We start from the raw sequence: 12,631 nt of genomic DNA on the forward strand, positions 1-12,631 counted from the left end.
GTCCCCTTGCACGCTCTCACAGACTTGGCTCGCTTGGCTCTCTTCCTCGTTTATTTCCGCGTTTCAAGCATGCGGTCCGCGGCGATTATGTCTATGGCATCGCTCGCCTTGTCAAAGTATTCGACATTGATTGCAGCAGCGATGAGAGTGATTGTTATCCAGAGATGTTGGAAGCTCCTCATTTTGACTGCGGCCCGCTGGCGACCAGCTCCAACGACGGCGAGTTAACGTCACGCTTGCATTGCTTAATGTCACAACTCAGACTGAGTTTTTTGGTCTAAACATATGTTTCGGCATCGCCATTCGCTGAGCGGCCTCCGTACGTTGCGGTGATTGGCTCTCCGAGTGTTTTGCGGGAAAGCAGACGCACGGGCTTTTTTTGGAGTGCTGAATGCACAGTCCATTACCGTGAAACGCAAAACCCGCACACGAGGAAGACCTGTCAGCGCGAAAACAAGGCGAGGGAAGTAATATCTGGAAAGTCGATATCTTGGTGTTCAACATTCTGTGACGGCAAACAAACCAGCCTAATATTTCTAAGTATCGATGCGTACCGTACAGTGTATTACAAATCGAAGTTGTTAACGACAAGGGTTTTGTTGTTGGGTGTTTCCCTGTCAATTCATACAATGATAGCCCGGATCATATTTTCTATACTTCTGTCAAATATACCGTATTTACTCGAGTAATAGCCGCACTTTTTATGAAGAAGACCCTTGCGTCTACGTTCCCACAGAACACATGGACAGCCAATCATTGAGTTGCGCAATACACCATACAAATTCAAATCTTCAAAGATGGTATATCTTGGCACGAAGACGTTATCTCTCTCCTGTAAACAGCTGGAATCATGCTGTCAAACGCGGTGATTGGCGATCTGCGTGCTCCACGGAAAAGCAAACCCTCAGGTTTTCTTCATAACGAGTGAGGCTATTACTCGAGTAAATACGGTATACCATATGAGAGGATGTCCTTAAAAGAAGCACTCAACTATATTTACGTATACAGGGTGTTTCACGGCACGCGGGCCAAATCGTTCCTGTGAAAATTACGCATCGAAAAAAAAAAAGAAGACGAACGTAGTATTGGTTAGGGTGCCTACATGTCTGTCTGTCTCAGGGTGAAGACATCCATTGTTGCCCTGAATGTGCCAGCGCGTGACGGGCTCGCGCACTCGGTGCGTGACTTGGGCGGTAAAATGGCGTCTATGCCTTAGCCAAAGCTACGAGCTCGAGCTGAGTGACACCAGATTGCGCGCATTTCAAAATACATAAAAAAACGATTGGGCGGGAAAATGGCTGAGATGTCACCACTCAAGCAAAAGCGCGCGTGTGTATGAAGGCACTCTAGTATTGGTCCTTGCCAAAGGGCAAATTTAGGGAAAAAAACAAAACAGTTTTGATATATTTAGGTTAATAATTACTTTTAGGAATTCACTTCGTAAATAGTAAATTTTAAGATATTATTTCAATTAGAAATATGGTGGGCATCATCGAGAACTATTAAATACACCCATATTATAAAGATATAAGGCATGCGCAACATTTTACGGCGCTCCGAAAAAGAAAAAAAATATTGGACGCGTTTTGAAAAGAGGGGGAGGGGGGAGGGGCAACGCAAGGAAACACAAATATAAAGCTAAACTAGGGACATAACGACTTTCTACATCCTGCGATAGAACAGCACCCCTGTACCGGAGCCATATATATAGAGAGTTTGGTTAATAGGAGGAGCGGGCAGAGCCATGGCGTGCACCATACAGGCGCAAAAAGAGGGCTTGACATGCTCTCTTGGACAACCAGAATCAAATAATCCCCTCGCGGTGGTAGCGAGAGACTGTTTTAATAAGCGCGTAAGAGTTAAATGATTTTCAAGGTTAAAATATGGTGCACGTGATGTTTCGGCTATGATATCATGCAAAAATATGTAAGAATCGAATGTGCCGCTCGAACTCTGTTTTGCTGGGACGGAGTCCGACGTCGCTCGTACGGCAGATTCCGGCCCTCGGCGCCTGGCGACCGTCGATCGTTTTGCTAAATTTTTTTTTTTGCATGACAGTGATCGAAAAGTCACCGGCACCATATTTCAGTCACCGAGAGTTACTATCTACGCACTTATTAATTTTGTTCCTCGCGACCACTGCCAGGGTATTATTCGCGGCTTCTGGCTGGGCACATTCCACTTTGTGAAGTGCACGCCCAATCCGCATTCGATCAGTGGCGCCCCCCCCCCCCCCCCCCCCCCCCCATCCTCATTTGCCTCCTATACTTTCCAATGTATGGCCAAACTCTCTATATATACGGCTGTGTGCTTACAGCCTTTGTCAGTGCCAGAAAATGTCTTTTTGGAGCAGACGTCGTGCGGCAAAACCCCTATAACGAAGACAAGCTAGCTTGATTTGAGTGAACGTTTGTTGTCGTTTTTTCTCTTTTGGCGTTCATATGCTATTCAATATTTTGCCCTCACACAAGTTAGTTCAAGACACTGCAAAGGGTTAAGGAAAGTTAAAAAAAAAATGGAGTTTTTTTGTTGTCTTTTTTTCTAGGTTGTGACGGTGCAATTTTGCCACATTTAGAGAAATTAGTTACGTTTCTGCATTGATAACACAGCAACAATAATACTAAGCATATCGTTTCATATAATCATAAAATACATTTAAAGATGCTCATTTTGATATATTTTGCGACATTTTATGTGAGGTAGTTTATTGGCAAATAATTTATGAATATGTCTCAAAAAGGTGTTTACTTGACGTGTTTCGTAGCTTTTTTGCATAAAAAGATTTTATTGTAATTTTTAATATTCTTAGTACATATTGTAAACCTTTCATAAAATAAGCAGAAAAAGTTTTAACTAAATGTGTGCCTCGGAGTGAAATAGACGGCTATGAAAAGTATCCTAGTGAAACCTTTGCAATCTCCACTTCTCGAGCTTCGAAATTTTGTATGTCAAAAAGGGAATGAGCTACAACATTCAAATTTAGCTCAATGCTCGTCTCAAGAACACGCGGCTTCCACGTGTAGCAGCTCGCAGAGAAGCGCAGAAAAGGAAGACGAAAAACCGGAGCGAGGCACGCAGCGCGGGCCAACAGAGTTCGGCTTCCAGGATTTCAGTACCCGACATCGCTCCAAGCGACTCCGTTTTAGGTGCCCCGTAAATATGTAAATAAATTAGTTGAAAGTGGATGCGCCCCCTTCACACGTATATTTTGTATACATAAAAAAAATGATCCGGACCATCATTGGTATGATTTGACGTGAGAACACCCTACCTCAATTAATCAATCAATTTTGAATTATTCTTATCATCTGTGTTCGAGCTACGAATATTCTCGTGCCTCAAACTTTAGAAGCCCAGTCCTTTGCTGGCCAGACGTTGCCAACAAGACGTCACAGTGCCGTTGTTAGATACAACAACTCGGTGAGGGCAGAAATAAGGTTCCCTTCCTACTTGTGCTGATGTCGTACGATTCGAGGAATTTTGCAAACACTGTGCACCCTCGAAAACAAATCCTTCTGCGGTAGCTGACCAACAGCTCCACGTCCCGGTTAACCGAGTCGATCGCTCTCATAGCGCGGCGCAATACGGTCTTCTCGGCAACGTCCCGCCGACCAACCAAAAATCCAATTCCCAAGGATATGGACGCGAGACCAACAAAGCTAGCTACACCGGTTTCACTTTTGCGTCGACAGGGCACGGCAGACCGTTCTGCTGACGTTTTCGGGGCTCTAAACGACAAAGGATTCATGGGATCCCGCCATCCACAATTCCGATTCAGCCGTGCAGAACGAATCACCTCTTCTTTTTTTCTTTTCTTCTTTTTTTTTTTTTTTCTGGTGGTAAATGACGAGCGACTTCCGACCTGGTCACGCCAAAGACAACGCACCGGGCATCGGCATCTGAACTGCGCCACTCCCGAGGCGTAATCGATGAACACGAACCCCCGTGGAAAAGACGAAGGAAGAATAACGCGCAACGAAGTCTGGACACCTTGTTGTGCCCCAATTTCTGGATACGTCTTGCTTTCACAAAGGAATTCACGATCGTGGCCGTCCGCACAAAGCGATGGAGCCTGCGCACTGGGCCACGCGGGCAAGCGCTGCGCTTCCAGATCTTATTTTGCTTTGTTACACTTTTAGGAAGGCTTTATCTGGGTGCCCCAGACGGGCTTTTCTTGAAAGCCGATCAAATCTTCTCGGATTTGTTTCGATTTTTTTTTCTCGTGATAATTTATTTTTAGGAAGGTCACCTCAGAACGATCTCTTGCGGCACACCTAACGGTGCAAACGAGGAAACTTAACGGTTGTTTCGGCTCAGGGGCGTGCCGCAAGCAGGACTTGACAGCGAGAAACTACTCTGGCTTTTGGAAACCACCTGAGTCACGCTTAACCCCGTCCTTCTCAGAATCGAGTGAACTGAACTTAATGCAAGGATGAAAGCGAGCTGGTTAGGAACGGGCATTTCTTTAACCCTGGAGAGTGGGGAAACAGAAGGACAGGACAACACGATACTTACTTATTACCTATGCGGAGCGCAAGTTCGTCTGCTTCTTACGCAGGGGTCGCACTGACGTCAGAATGCCAAGCTCTGATTGGCTCCTACTAGAAGGATAGTGACGTCAGGGCAGTTAGCATTGAGGTCTACCCCATATAGCAGGGGTCTCAAACACGCGGCACGCGACTCGCTGGGACGCGGCCCGCAGGCCCAACCGGCTACGAGTCCCGTTTCCCATGTATTAAGCGCTAGGAATGGCATGCGCCACAGTGACTTCATCTTGTCGGCTCATTTACGCTCGAAAAGTATCTCTGCTCTTTTAACGTAGTCACATTGTTTATACTTATCTGTGTTCATTTGCCCTTTGTTTTGCTTTATTTCTTGCTTCCCAGCGTTTTTGTTATATACAACTGTTCCCTGCAAGCACGAACTATTCGTTGAAGGATGCATCTCGACTGCGCGAACTCTCGATCAGCCGGAGCAGCTGCCAAAAATAAAGCTGGGAGCTCGGGATTCTCGCCTTCGAGGAAATATCACCATTAAAACGCAAGTATTTGCTCAGAGTGCTGTACTAAAAATCAACAGGAAAGCAAGAACTGCCACATTAACTGATCGTATTTTTAGAAACATATTAAGCTTGGTTAATTCCTGAGTTAATTGAGCAACGGGGACGACAGTGTACTTGTTACCACATCAGGTTAGGGCCACGAAGTAGTCATAAAACAAATGAAATCGAAAGACGTCACTGGCAAAGCCGTGATTTTACGAAAAGTATAGAGAGAGGTCGGTCTCATCTACATAAAATTTTCTGACCCTCCCCCCCCCCCCCCCCCCCCCTTCGCGACCTCGGCCTGCGACCTTTCCGGTGTGGGCTGTCTGGCCCCCACACTCGAATGAGTTCGAGACCACTGCCATATCGCCATCCATCACAGCCAATCAGAGCTCGGCATTCTTACGTCAGTTGCAACCCCTGCGTGAGAACCAATCAGCGCAACTTACGGAGGCAGCTCAGCGAATGACGATGCAGAAACATATGTTTAGACCAAAAAACGCAGTCTGAGGTGTGACATTAAGCAATGCAAGCGTGACAGAAAAAAAAAAATTGCCTCTGACTCAGTGGCAAATTTTTTTCCCATGACTATGCACTCTGTTGTCTCCAAACATCTCTTTCGCCGAATTCCACAAGCTCCAAATGAAGCACGTTGAATTTGTGATCAACTCGATTTCACCAAGAGCATCAAAACCACAATGTACCATCTTGCGGTCACTAATAATACAAGGTGTTTTTTTTTTTTTTATAGGTTTTTAAATTTGTGAATATAAACATATGACTTGGATCACAAACTTGCTGAGCGTCATCTAAACCAACTAAATCGGTCAATTTTAGAAAAACTTGGAGCGCGTGGGAAGAGTGGTGCCGCGCTAAAGTGACCACTCATGCAACAGGTGCAAGGCTCTGGGAGCGAAAACAATTCCGCGCGGTTTCTCCGTCTCTTATCGTCCGCGTTTTCGCAACACCAGCTTGGCGCCTGTTACGGGAGTGGTAATGTTAGCGCACCACTGTGCTTTCTACGCGCTCCAAATCTTTCTAAAATTGACTGATCCAGTAGCTTTCGATGACGCTCAGCAAGCTCTTGTTTTGAATCGGGCTGGCGTCGATTAAAAAATTTAACCCGATCAATCGCCACCTTTTAATCGATTAATTAATCGATTAATTGGTTTCGTTTAATCCCATGCATAATATTTTTTAGGTCAAAATTACAATATTTTTGCCTTTGCTGATAATGTGGTAAACGGCGCAATGTTCATTATCGGATTTTAAATCAACCTTGAAGTGTAGTTGATAACAGCCAACTCGAGACACCGAACACTCACAAATGATTACTTCAGCCGCAGAAGCAAAAAGGTTCGTTGATAATCTCCGGCTATAGCGAAGTGCCTTGATTGTTCCCAACAGTCTCTGCTGCGTTAAACGGGCACTCGCACGGCGTTCAAGTGACCGGGACACGTGTAACCTTCTCCACTTGTTTGGAGTTACAGATCTCGCCTCTACAGTTTACATTAGGTCACAATATTTCCTAAGTTTTACCTTCATACAGGTGTATTCGTCCACGTCTGTGTGCTGAAAGCGCTGAATTTTTACTTTTATTTTTGTTAGTCAAAATTTAACCGATTCAGCGGTTAAGAAAATTAATTGCGATTAATGCATTAATCGATTATTCGGTAGGGTAATCGACCAAATTCCCAGTCCTCTTTTTATTATTATTATTATTATTATTATTATTATTATTATTATTATTATTATTATTATTATTATTATTATTTGTTCTTGTTGTTGTTTGTTCTCCTTGGGTGTTATTGTTGCTGTTGCAGAGAGCCAAGACCGATCCAACAGGGAAATCCGACTGTTCCCGGATTTGCTCTGCCGGATGCTTTGATTTGGTTTTAGCGTACACGCTGAAAAGCAGATCAAAGCATCTGCACGCTTCCATCGCTCGTCGCTGAGGACCCGCTAATGCAATTAGCCCTCCATTAGGTTCGAAACGCGGAAGGGACCATGTGCCGGAGATGGAAGAGCCACATGCATTTCTAAATTCACTTAACGACATTCTTAAATTGCCGAAAGTTAATTAAACGGCATAACATTGGGTCTGTCCATATTTTTGTGCCCCACTCTCGTCGAACTAAATATCTTGGCTGTGCTCGCCTGCGTTCTCATCATTTCTAGAATTACAATATGTTTCCTAGTTATCCCATTTTTTTTCCGGTCTTTTTTTAGTGTCGATACGGTGCCTCAATGCGTCTTCGACTGGTGTGTTTACCGCGTCAAAAAGAAGAAAAAAAAAGTACGTCCCTCGATTTCCGTTCCATGACGTCAGAGAAGGGTCATGCTAGCGCCGGCCGCGATCCTGGCGGTGTCCCAGCAGCGGTGGTAGATGTGACAGACGCCTGTTCTGCCGCAGGTTCCTCTTACGTCTTGACAGTCCACGGAAGCTTCGGCAGCCAAGAGTTGGCATGCTGCGACGATAGTGACACTTGCGTTATGTCGTGCTTCTTTTTTTTTTTTTTTTTTTTTTTTTCTTGGGACATTTGGCTTCAATTGCCATGGGATCGCGACAGGCTACAGCATGACACTCCGGCTTCTGTGACGTCATTTGTTGCCACTTCGGGACCACTTTTGATGTATGGGCGGGATAGGACGCTAAACACACCAGTCGGAGACGCGCTCCAGGCACGGTATAATATCGAGTAGGCGGTAGCATACTCAAGATGACCAGTTTCTCGAGGCAAGCCAACGTTTTCTCTGTAGACCCTATTACAGTTGTGCCCGTTACCGAAAAAAAGTAACGAAATAGCGTTACTCATTAGTTTGATAAAAAGTAACGCGTTATCGAGCTACGTTACTCTTTTACAAACGTAACGATATACCGTTAATTTTCAAAAATAACGAACGTTACCCTACGTTACTTTTCTGTTCGAGTGCATATATTTGGCAGAGATGTATAAGCCTCCTTAACAAGCTTGGATAAAGATAACAATTTACAGAGTGGTTTCATGGTGTTTTGATGCGCGAATCAGCTTAATTTTCGGCATGCAGATTGGGCATTGAAACTGTAAATTACCTGACTCTGTCTCCTTTAGTTGATACATTTCATTCAAACCTGCTGGTCATGGCGACGGACTTTCGTTATTCATGCCCATCTCACGCGGAGAATGAGTCGGAGACGTTAGTTCAATCGGCTTTTATAAACTACTGCATGCGAACGAGGACTGCTGGAACACAACCAGCGAACCAACACCCCTCATCTGTACGCCGGTTTTAGTAACAGTCCGGTTTATACTATTACCAGAGACTGATTCACTGCCTCTTACCAGCAGTAGCTCTAAGTTTTTCTGTGAAAAAAAAAAAAAAAAAAGGTTTCGTGTTTGTAAGTTTTTTTTCCAGGTTTAAAACTTTTTTTTATTTTTTTTATCATGAACTTAGGGAATTAAATACTAATCAAACAAAAGATTGTTCTGTGTACAAAAGTGGGTCAGGAACTTTCAGGCAACAAGGGGGAGAGCGAAGATAAAAATATTCCACAGAGGTTTTTTTTTTTTTTTTTTTTTTTTTAAACTAGAAAAATGAGCAAATTGCTTCGCCACTAGTTGTCCACTGTTGTAAACGGATATCTCTCCACGGCTTCCCCCCCCCCCCCCCCCGCTGTCCACTTCTGCTGCACAAAGCAGGGGGGGGGGGGGAAGAGGAGGGAGGGGACGAGGCTGTAACACAGTCGTTCGATCAAGCCTTGTGGGTGGTGAAACTATGAAAAAAAGAAAAAGGAGGATGAACGGAATTAGCTGGTAGCCCAAGGTTTTTTTCGCCTTGGAGAAGTGAGTTTTTTTTTTGTTTTGTTGTTTTAACTTTACTGTGACGGATGCTGGTTCCGTGCAGCGATAAGCTGGTGCAGGATTTTGAGACAAGCTCGTGCAGGATTTCACCAGTTTTGGTCAAAAGTAACGAGTAATGAGTAACGAATTTTGACAGCCGATACCGTAAAAAAGTAACGGAAATACTTTACTCGTTAGTCATTAGGGAATTGTAGTAGACCGTTCCCGCCGCCCGCTAAGCACCCGGATAGCGCTCCGTAATCCGCCACAAGACCTTGAACTATGCAGAGAAGGCTGGCGGCGCGCATGCGCAGCTGCGGCGTTTTCTTCTGGGATACCGTAGCGGAGGAGAGAAACGATCTACTACAATTCCCTATTCAGAATACTAACGAGTACGTTACTGCGTTAGCGAAAAATGTAACGCGTTACCAGTAACGTCGTTACTAGTAACGCGTTACCTCCAACACCGCAATTTACAAACTTTAACAAAGGGCGCGTTTCTACATTCGCACTTCGCTTAATCAAAAATAGGATTCTCCATTATAGCAAATAATAAAAAAAAAATATGGACGAATGTACACATAGCCTAACACTCTTTTTACAAAAATCCGAGCGTTGAAAATGAAAAAAAAAAAAAAATTAAAATAATCAGTATACGACTTTGACTTAGGCATACTTCTTCCAATGTTTTTGCGCTTTTTTTATGATTATTGCGCAGGTTCTTTATCTTATTCTTTATGTGCTCGAGCTTGACATTCCTCCCTGCAGGCTATTGAGGAAAAGATCCAACCGTTCGGCCCCTAGCGGCTAAGTTGAGAACTAAACCGACGGGGACAACAGCATTATTTGCTTGCGTTTCTGACGCAGATCTCGGATGACGTAGCTGAGCGCTGCGTCAGCATTTGGCTGCAGCTTGGGTGCAGTCAGTGAATATGTTCGTGAAATGCCCCACTGTCAATTCTCATCAAATTGTAAAACAGTGACATGAGCCGTCTATTTGGAAGTGTTCAAAAGGCTACGTGAAACATTTAGGCGAATGCGACATGAAATGTTTGCCAACTGTTCATGGATGTTGCACCACGTGCGTTTGCCCACACTAGCGTTGTTAGCCAGAACACATTTAGCTGGGACAAGAAAAAAAATGCGTGGATGAGGTGCTGATAAGCGGTCTCTTCTCAATGCGCCTAATAAGGAATACAGCAATTTTCATGCGAAGAGTTCGCAAACTTTGTTATGAAACCTCGTAAAAGGCAATCGCAAGTTCTTTTTTTTTTTTTTTTTTGTATGCGCGAACTGCTACGGAAAACACAAAAGAAAATTGGGCAGCGTAGTTCCTCCGCTCGTTGCGAGAGAGAGCTTGCTCTTTTGCCGGTCTCTGCAGCCGATGTTCAACACAGCACCGTGCCTTTAGGTTGTCAATATCCAGAGCGCATACTGTGTTCCCGACATTGTTAGAGCTGAGCTATATTTTTTGTCAGCGCACTAATTGGTCACCAACCCGAACCCCAACATTCGCTCACGCATTGACTGAACGCAAACCAACACGCGACGAGGCGCACTTGTCCAATGGGTGAACCGTAGTCGGTCGTGACGCGCCCGGAATCGTATGGGGACCTGGGAGGGAAATGATTAGCTCAAAAAACCTCCCAAACGAGAGGAATACAAAGATAGAGCGCTGGCATTTTCGAAATTTTAGAGCTGAAAATAGTGTCTATGATTCTTCAAAGTCAGTTGCTTCTCTCATGACCTAACGATATGTAGTTAGTAAAATTGTGGCCAACGTATCTTCATGGTCCCGTTCGGACCTTTCGAGGTCAACTCGTGCTTACACCGGACTGCCATCACGCAAAGCCGTGTTTTGAGATCTGCTTTCTGACTTCGATCACTAAGTCGCGGCAATTAAGCAGCTGAGCGAAGAGGGGGAGAGCGATGGCTCTGACATCCAACGAACGACGGTGCTGCTCTCCTGGTCTTTACCTGAGTCTCTACGCGCAACGAGAGCCAGAGTTGCGCGTTCATTCCCGTAGTGCCGGCTTTCCTGCACGGTCCGGGATTCTGCTCGTTACGTGTCTGAAACCGGCGAATAGCGCTGTGCCGCCCGCACCGCCGCGGCCCCGCCGCTTCTTCTCCTCCCCTTCTCAAAAACAGGAAAGGAGGAGAAGAAGTCAAAAGTAGGTGGATATACGCCGGGCCGCGTGCAACGTCGGCGGCCGTACCGGTGGCTTCCTGCACGGCACTTGGATTTTGCTCCTCGCGTGATCGATCTCGGCGAATAGCGGCGCGGCGGCACGTGGAAAACAGACGCGCAGGAACTCTAGTCTTTCCAGCCTACCCAGCAGCAGTAAAGCCTCGTGATACGGGCGGCGCCGGCTGCATTGTTACCATCCCCAAGTGCGCGAAAACGTTGTGCAGGAAGGCAAGCAATGGTGGTGCCGCCTGGTCAATTCTGGAGGCCCATTGGAATTCTTGTCGTTCCAAAACGTGCCGTCGAAACAATGCTATGCAGGGTGTTATGTATCTCAGGACTCGCTCTAAGGTCGGCTTGCCCGTCTTGCGAATCTCAGGAAAGCGTATTTGGCCCTATCTTATTTCTTATCTGCGATAGTAATCACAGTGGTAACAACTTTTATTTATAGTTCTCCTTCTTTTCTGACGACTGTGTCATCTGCCTACATATTCAATCACGGTCAACTAAGTTTTCAGAACGATCTCGCATTTGTATTTCAGTGGTGTCGCAGTTCACGTATTACTACATCTTTTTTCGTAGTGCCTCGCAGTATCACACCAAATAACTGCTTGGTCAACATATAAATACCTGAGAAATAATATCATTTCTAACCCTCACGGACTTCTTACCTAACTTCCGTTATTGCTCAACGATGCTATATCGTGCTCTCGGATTTTTGCACCCTAACCACGCCCTCTGTAAGATGACTCCCTTACATTACTTTGGCGATATACAAGCTAGAATACTCTTCCCCTATTTGGTCTCCGTGCGTACAACAACCTTATTAAAAGAAGTTGCCTTAGTTTCATTACTGTGACTGCTTTCCACACACTAGCGACGCCAATTAGCCAACCTGGACTACTTTTCTTCACGCCGCAGAGGGTCGCGTCTCTCTTTTTCATGCACATCTTCTATCGCAGTCCATTTTATCGAATTCTACAACAAAGCCGAGACTTGGAACCAGATAAAAACGAACAACCACGCACAACGTCTCAAAACGACATTTTGAGTGGTTGTCGGTTTTGTTTTCATTTTACTTCCAACTTGCGTGTGTTTTACCCTTTCTTAATTTAGGAACATATTTGCTAGAATACCTCGTTTAAGCCATTCATGCAAAGTATGTACGGAATGTGCAAATGAGCTAGTTGGTGCATGATTACTTCGTAAAAGCGTTTTTGTGTAGTAAGTATGCATATCTTGCACTTACGTCACTTGGTCAGACTCATATATAACGGGGGAAAGGGAGAGGGTAGCTTCGGCTGCGTTAACGAGGCGCTTCTGGCCACCAAAAAGAGGGGCGAAGTTACTTGCAAGCCATGCATATTTATTTATTAATTTCATAATACCTTGAAGGCCCCATTACAGGTCATTACACATAGGGATGGGAAACTAAAAGTTTCAATATAGAAACAGTAATACAAACACGTGAGCAGCGACATAAGGGAGCATAAGCGACATAAGCAATATAAGGCATAGTAATACAAACCCGTGAGCAGCAATAACAAAAATACAAATAAATAAAAAAAATGAAGGGCACGT

At 44.9% G+C, this 12,631-nt stretch overlaps 1 protein-coding gene across 1 annotated transcript in view; it reads left to right on the top strand.

The window, feature by feature from the left end:
- LOC8029714 overlaps window positions 1–12,631 on the top strand; it is a 70,870-nt gene that overhangs the window by 35,864 nt on the left and 22,375 nt on the right. The window lies entirely within an intron of this gene.

The sequence above is a fragment of the Ixodes scapularis genome, unplaced genomic scaffold, assembly GCF_016920785.2.
Source record: "Ixodes scapularis isolate PalLabHiFi unplaced genomic scaffold, ASM1692078v2 PGA_scaffold9__187_contigs__length_104089568, whole genome shotgun sequence".
Lineage (NCBI taxonomy): Eukaryota > Metazoa > Arthropoda > Arachnida > Ixodida > Ixodidae > Ixodes > Ixodes scapularis.